The following is an 8,118-nucleotide window of genomic DNA, read 5'->3' on the forward strand; positions in this document are numbered from 1 at the left end:
TCTTCCCCTTAAGTGCCCTCCACCATCACTACCACCTCTTTTCCCCCCTCCCCCTTCCCCCTCAACCCTCAGTTCATTCTCAGCATTCAATAGTCTCTCAAGTTTTGCATCCCTCTCTCTCCCCAACTCTCTCTCTCTCCTCCGTTCCCCCTGGTTCTCCATTAGGTCTCTCTTGTTTTCCTGCTAGACCTATGAGTGCAAACATATGGTTTCTGTCCTTCTCTGCCTGGCTTAATTCACTCAGCATGAAAACCTACTATGTTTAACCAGAATTCCTACAATGTATTTGCTTAGAATGTGATAAAACTTATTTCTAAGTCATATAACAGCCAGAATGCATTATTGAACAGAGCAGAACCTTCTAACTTGTGACTTTATCATTTATGCATAGGTAATGGAAACGTGAAGAAGACTAAGCTTAGGATCCCCAAGGTAGAGATTGGGATTTCTCTTCGGGTGGATCCTCTCTTTGCTCCTGGAGGAAAGGCTGTGTAATTTCACATGTGTGCTACAACGTCTGTATAAATTCATGTGGGATTGAGGTCTGCACTTCATTATCTTTGTTATTTCAATGGATTAGCCTAAAAGCGGTTTCTTTATTTTGAGCTGAGCTTCCATTTGGAAAATAAAGACTGGATACATAAACAAGATGGTAATCCTGTACAATGAAAGCATTTTGAATCCAATTTTGGAGTTAGATAACTTAATGATGAAAAATTAGGCATTTGCTCTTACAAATTCGGAGGTCCTTCTGCTGGTAGAAGAATGTGGCCACATAATCTCTGCTCGATGCTCTTTGAAGGAATTTATTTAATGGCCAGCCTGGCTTGGCTAAGAACATCTCCAATGTTAGTTCCTCAAGGGGTTATTTAAGAATGAATAAAACATGACTTTGGGGAAGCTAAATATGGCATTTGTAGTTCCTGGTGGACAGAGCATCTTTGAGCATCTTTGAGTGCAGATATTTTGCTTGTCAATTAACCCCCCTCTCAGGACAGAAGGCAGAACATGAGAAGAACGTTAGCCAGTCTTCCCCTTCTTCACGTTGGAATCCAGCCCAGGAAGCTTTGTTATGTGGGCCGGACGTATAGTCATGGAGGGCTGGATGTGTCCGGGGAAGAAGGACACCCACGCCCACAGGCAGAATTACCCAGATCTGTAACTGTGGCGAAATCTGGTCTGGATCACCCGGCGGAAGAACCAGGTGGCACTCGGAGATCTTGGAAGGCAGGAGGGTTAATTTACACCAGTGGGCTCAGACGAGCTCATTCTCAGAGGTCTGAGCCCTGAGCACGAGCAGAGGGAACAATTTATAGTCCGTTACTTCTGCATCCCTCATTAATGTGCAACAAGCAGGGTGGGAAGAAGAACCCGGAAGGGGGAACCTTGGATCAGGGACAGGAATTTCCTTGTCGGTCCTGTGGGCCATCTTGTAACAGATTTTTCCCTATCATAAGGATCAAGGAATCCGCCCGTCCAGATCTTCCAGAATCTCGGAAGAAGCTCCATCAGTGCCTCCCCGGGCCAACGTGTTTTCTGAAATCTGCAAACGTAGAAGGTCACTGTCTCTTTCCGTTCTGATGTCCTTCCACTCTGTCCCTGTAGGCGGTAGTGGAGACACCGAGGACAGTTCGAGAAAGGTGAATCAGGGATTCATTTAGTTTGGGGTTGGTGGGATTCTAACATTTCCATGTGGAAATTGCTGCTCGGAGTGTCTTTCTAAGGACATGAAACCCACTCTTTTAATGTATAATTGTCAGGAGGGGTGGGGCCTGTCTTCCCGTCTCAGCCCCCAATCTGGATCATCGCCAGAGAGCAGACACAATGGGCCTGATCCCATTTGCACTGACCTGACCCATGTGACTCTTCACTTCTATGACCCCACTAAGCCCCGTTGGCTCCTCTCTGCCCCCTGAGTCTCCCTCTAAAATGCCTGGTGACCAGTATACTAGTCAAAATGACATGAGAAACAAAGGCAGAAGGAAATGGCAGATACAGTTAAATTTCCTTCTAAGCTGTGGTCCATTGACAAGTTACTTGAGGCTAGCAGAGTATAAAACACTTCTCCGGGAACTCCCTACTGTCTTAACGTTAAGGCTTTACTAGAAGGAAAACAACCTTAGCTCATGGTAGCTGGACCTCCAGCAGCCTGCGAGTCTTCATCAGTAGATGAAGGTCCTTTTGGAAACGTCCCTTGACTTTATCTCCCCCCAACTCTCAAGTATAACACGTCTTCCTTCAGGGTCCCAGGCCAGCTCTCCCTGCCCACGGGCCCTGTCCCGTGCTTTAATAAAACCACCTTTTCTACACCAAAGACATCTTCAAGAATTCTTTCTTGGCTGCCTGCTCAGAACCACCCCCCAGCATTCCAACCCCACCAAGAATGGAGCCCAGTCTACACCAGACCTCCTTCCCTACTGCGGTGGGGAATTGTCCTTGCCACTTTGGTGCCTGGCTTTGTTTATTTAAGTCCCAAACTATGCAGTCAGGCATCTGGTCTTCACAGAGTCGCATGATCCCAGACCCTGTGGAGCAGCCCAGGCTGCTCTAATAAAGATACCACGGCCTCTGGGGCTTAAGCAACGGGAATTGATGTCCCACAGCCCGGAGGCGGGGATGCCTTCTCTGGGTGTGGGAGAGCCGCCTTCTCCTTGTCTTCCCAGGTGCGGCCACCCCTTCCCTGTCTCCTCTTACAAGGGCACTGACCCCACCCATGCGCCTCCACCCTCACGGGCGGATCCCATCCCTAAGCCCCCCCCCCCCCCCCCCCCCCCCCCCCCCCCCCCCCCCCCCCCCCCCCCCCCCGCTCCAAATACTGTCACTTTGGGATTCAGACTTCAACATACAAGTTTTGGGGAGGCACGTGCACTCCCCAGCACAGACCGAGTGGCATACACAAAAAATGTCCTAAAAAAGCAAACGTCCCAGTGGCATCGTGTGAATCCAAGAGCGATCTGGTTCCGTGATATCATCTCAGCAGGACATGGGGTTTGCTTCCGTGGATGCGATAAGAGTTCGGATTCTTTGTCTTTTTTTCAGAGTTCTCAAATGTTACATGGGATGGACTGAGTGTTGTTAATGAGGACTATTTATGGTCTGTCACGGCACGAGATGCTGTGAAATCCTGCCGCTCGGGTGAGCTTGACAAAGGCCTTCTGAAAATCCTGCCGCTCGGGTGAGCTTGACAAAGACCTTCTGAAAATCCTGCCGCTCGGGTGAGCTTGACAAAGGCCTTCTGAAACTGGGCAAGAATCCTGAAAATGTGCACAAACTTATCAATGATGAATGGTGAAGGTGATGTGAGCTTCTCAAAACCGACAATACCAAAACCTCAAAATTCTGGCCAGCTTAGCTACAGAAAAAACCAGAACTATTTTTTATAACATAACATAACATAACATAGCATAACATAACATATCAAACATAATAATATGTATAATATAATACAACTTATAATATGACAAAATATAACAACATAATATACCTTTATAATATAGCATAATTTATCATAGAAATTGTATAATTTATGATATAAACATTATGTTAGAAAAGCATTTGCCAAATGAAGAGGTGGTCAAAGAGAATATGATCAAAAACGCAGGGAAAAGCATCAGAGAGGAATGTTGGGCAGCTAATTAACAAAAAAACCTTTTCTTCTTTCCCTTAGATGCGTTGTTTGTGGCCTTTATTAGTTTTTTTACAACTTGTACTTTATGGAGGTGTTTATTTTCATTTCAATCAAATGTTTACCATGAATACATGGTTGTATTCTTTTCCTTAAAGAGCATCGGGACACCACGTGACTCTGGAGCCCACCTCCCCAGGAGCCACCCGTCCCCGCCCAGAGACAGTTTTCTTTGAAGTTCACAGAAAGCAAATGTGCTGAGCAGGTGGATGAGAAGAGGCCAGAGGCCAGCCCTTGAAGGAGGAAGATCTTGGGGCGTCTGGCTGGTTCAGTCTGTGGAGCATGCGAGTCTGGCTCTCAGGGTCATGAGTTCGAGCCCCGTGTTGGGTGTAGAGATTACTTAAAAATAAAATCTTAGGCCCCTCGATAGCTCATTTGGTGGCTCAGTGTTCCACCTCAGCTCAGGTCATGATCTCACAGTTCGTGGGTTCGAGTTCTGCATTGGGCTCTGTGCTGACAGCTCAGAGCCTGGAGCCTGCTTCGGATTCTGTGTCTCCCTCTCTCTCTGCCTCTCAATTTTTTTCTTAATCTTAAAAAAACCAAAACAAAAAAGAAGAAGAGTCTTGTTAACAAGGGAGAGCTGGCCCTGTGGCGCGGTCCTGGAGCCTGGACCTTAGTTGTTCACACGGAAAGCAGCTCCGTGAAGGAGAGCGAGGCTGAGCCCTTCCAGACCAGCCCTCCTGTCCCAGGAGCGGGAGGCCGGGAGGTGGCTGCGGTGGCCTGCCTGTGACACACAGAAGTGTGCCCGAGGGAGGGCCGGCCCTGGGGACCCCAGAGCCCCAGCAGACCGCAGGGGGTGAGGAGGACGTCTGAAATAATCATGTTTTCCCAGGCCCGGGGGGAGCATAGGTGCTTCCGGCTCTGGGCAGACGCTCCATGAGAGGTTACTTTTTTGTTTTTGTTTTTAACAGACCGTTTTCTGGAGCAGTTTCAGGTTTGCAAGACAATTGGGAGACGAGTACAGAGATGCCCCACGTGCCCTGCCCCCGCCGCCGACACCCTTCAGCAGGTGGGACTTAATTTTTTTCTAAACCGGCATGGACACTTATTTTAAAAATTTATAAACAAAAGTCAAACTTTCCCCCAAAGCCTCAGCAATGAGTGAGGCACATGTTGTCTAAGGTCACTTTTCTTTCTTCTCTGGAAATGTCTCAGCCCAAACCTTCCTAAGATGCAAAAACCGTCTTCTCTTCCTATGGGGGGGTGTAGGTCACAACGACTGTGTTTTACCTCCTGCTGCCTGTAGGTGGAGCTAAATCCTCAAGCATCTGTTTCCGCGTCTTCGAAATTCCCAGGGAAGGATCCAGGCCTGCGGCTCAAGGCCTTTTCTTTAAGGGGAGCTCCAAAGTGCAGGATTTGGTGCTAAAGAAAAACCCATTGTGGAGACACCAAGCCCCGCGTCTGCTTCCTAGGCTTCCAGGGAGCGTGTGTTGAGTGGGAATTCATAGCAGTGTCGCCGGTACTTGGGATGTTGTCTGACTTCTTTTGTGTTTTGTTAAAAATTAAACGGTTGCACTGCCCATTATGCATTCTCCATTGTCCCTTCTCACCGGTGTTTCCTGTGTCCTGGGCTGGCCCCTTGCTCTGAATGACTGAATGACCACATGTCACCAGCTGTAATGAGCTCTCACTATTTCTCTGGGCCATTTAATAAACACTGCTTATCTGTGGCCAGAGGGATGCACTATGTTACACCCCATGTGGTTCTTACAGGATGGGAGAGCGCCGCGTGACACCCAACAGGAAACCCAAAAACAGAAGCAGAGAAAAAGAATGTCTTAAGGAATCTGATTGTGTCCATACTGAGTTGCTGATAGCGCTGTATTTGTTTATTGATTCCAAAGCCAGGAAGAGAAGTTTCATAGTTAAAATAGAAAAGATAATCAAATAATATTTCAAGGACTTTAGATATCACTATTAATATGGAAAAGATTATTAAATTCATTTTCCTGTGTCTTAGATGCTTTTTAATTTATCCGGTGGTCGAGTACAGTTTACTTCTTGAAGTAAGAAAACAAGGATTCCTCAAAAACTTTGGGTGTTTTTCTCTTCTTTCCTATTAATTGCCAGTTTTGTAGCCAGCACACGTCACAGGTTTTAACTGTAACCTGAAATAATATCTTGAACTTAAAACGCCCAAATTATTTTGAGGTTTAGGAAGGCAGAAATTCCGGCAGCGAAGTCAATTTCATACCCCATGTTTCTGAGCTGTGTGTTAGAAACTTGAACAGTCTTGTGTGCCTTTGACTTCTCTAAGCTGTGGCATTTTCAATAATCAACTATTATTGGATTTTTGGATTAGTATGTGGATTTGCATGTTGGATTTAATTTCATTAATATGTGAGTTTTAAATTTATGTGTCAAATATTTCTCAAAATGCTAGAATAGTCAACTTCATGTATTAGTTAGCATTTAGATGTGTAATTTACTATTCGTTTTTTGGGTTTGAGGGATTAAAGAAGAATTAGTACTAAAGAGACAAATGACAAAATTTGTGGCTCTCACAACAATAGCCAGGATTCTTTGGTTTTTAAAATGCAATTAAATTTTCTCAAAGTTACATTTCCTATTATACAAACGATCCCTTGTTTTGATTTATTAAGTAGACAGTAAAGCCATGTCCTTTTTTACACATTTTTCTTAAGACTCCATTAAAACAAATGACTTTCCGGTCTGTGCCCCATTTCAGGTCAGCTAACAATTTTATATCGATTTGCAAAAAGGCCTCCAGTACAAAAACCTTTTGTAATTATCTAAATTCCATGTGTTTAGGAAGCTTTTGAGACCCCCTGGAACCGGCCGATTTCCGTAACGTTGAAAGAGAATTGTACGGCGGCTACAGGGCCTGTCTATTTACTCAGGCTTGTGCATGAGCAAGCGTACGGTTTATTAATTAAAAAAGAAGTGGAAATAATGACAACCTTCAGTTATACTGTTGTTTCACACACACACACACACACACACACACACACCCCACAAAGCACTTGCTACTATATTCCGCTGAGAACACTGTCACCCCACAATCCTGAAGTTACAAGTATGAAACCAGAGGTGATATTCTGTGTGTTGGGGAAATTTCAATTGATTTTATATTCTGCAAAGTTTATAGAGAGATTCTTAGCGGGTAAGCGTCAGACTGGATTCCGAAACATTGACAGCATGCAAATTGACCAAGAGTTATAAAGATCACTGAAGGTGTTATGTTTGCATAGGTATTGAGAGTACATTTACATTTTATTTTTTATTTTTATTTCATTTTTTAAAATATTTATTTATTTTGAGAGAGAGAGGGAAAGAGGGGCAGAAAGAGAGGGAGAGAGAATCCCAAGCAGGCTCTGCACTGTCAACTTGGCACCGATGTGGGGCCCGAACTCATGAACCATGAGACCATGACCTGCACCGAAAGCAACAGTGGGACACTTTTAAAGGGACGCCAGGGGCTGGTGGGTGGGGGATGAGGAGATGCTCGTCAAAGCGTGCGAACTTGCAGTTACAGGACAGATACGTCCCGGGATCTCACGTACGTCGTGGTGATCACGGTCAGCAATACTGTATCGTATTCTTGAAAGTGGCCGAGAGAGTCAGTCATGTGACATGACGAGGCGGTCGTGGATGCGAAGGTGGTAATCATTTTGCAACATTCAAGTTTATCACCTCGACAGGCTGGACCCTCAGACTTACACAATGCATGCTGGGTATCAGCCGCAGCTCAATAAAGCTGGAAAAAGGGGATACTTTCTAAAAGAAAAAAGGAAAAGAAAAATTTAATTTGACTACACCTTCTAATGGGGTAGGTGTTTTCAAATCGACCATGCTCAAACCTGTTCTCTCCTTGCTTAGGGCTGGCTCTCTGTCCCCAAAGGGAGCTAACTGAGTTAGAGCCATGGGTTTCCAGGGTCCTCTGGGCTGTGACCTTATTTAATAAGGCCTGGCTTCTGCAGTCGCTAGTTGGATTTGATTACATCCCTTCCTGACATTTCCATTCATTTGATTGCCGAGGCCTAATAAGTTAAGCAAGATGAGGTCTGGGGCCAGGATGAGTTTCCCTGAAAGAATCAGGCCAGATTTAAATATTTGCTTCTCCACCTACCTACCCTGTGTATATCTAAGCCAATTAAACATTTTACCATCACATGTATGAACCCACCAATCCCCCAAAATCTAGAGAGGCATGCATTCAAACCTGCTGACTCAGCTATAGATTGAGACATGGAAGGGTAGATATGCTTGGGCTGTTCTGGAAATGTCTTTTATTGATTCAGGAAGCGTAACCGCCCCCAGCATAAGGGACTTTTTCATGAATCCCTCTTCCTCCTGCACTTTGCCTACTGTCCCCCGGTGGAGGGCGATGGATGGGAACGAAGGAAGAGATAAAGCAAATGGCAGTGAATCACGGTGCAGGCAATCTGAACCGCTCAGCCTCACCGATGCCC

The 8,118-nt window shown here is 45.5% G+C and overlaps 2 long non-coding RNA genes across 3 annotated transcripts in view; both read left to right on the plus strand.

The window, feature by feature from the left end:
- Nucleotides 1-3,409, plus strand: part of LOC115303818 — a 47,569-nt gene extending 44,160 nt beyond the window's left edge. For both annotated transcript variants that reach the window (XR_003914254.1, XR_003914255.1), the window contains 2 exons: nt 392-1,640; nt 3,040-3,409. This is a non-coding gene — a long non-coding RNA (uncharacterized LOC115303818). The remainder of the gene's footprint in view (nt 1-391; nt 1,641-3,039) is intronic.
- A 798-nt stretch (nt 3,410-4,207) lies between these two features.
- Nucleotides 4,208-6,247, plus strand: LOC115303819. The gene is made up of 2 exons (XR_003914256.1): nt 4,208-4,694; nt 4,932-6,247. It is a non-coding gene; the product is annotated as an uncharacterized LOC115303819 (long non-coding RNA).
- Nucleotides 6,248-8,118: the final 1,871 nt, after the last annotated feature.

The sequence above is a fragment of the Suricata suricatta genome, chromosome 10 (genome assembly GCF_006229205.1).
Source record: "Suricata suricatta isolate VVHF042 chromosome 10, meerkat_22Aug2017_6uvM2_HiC, whole genome shotgun sequence".
NCBI classification, from domain to species: domain Eukaryota; kingdom Metazoa; phylum Chordata; class Mammalia; order Carnivora; family Herpestidae; genus Suricata; species Suricata suricatta.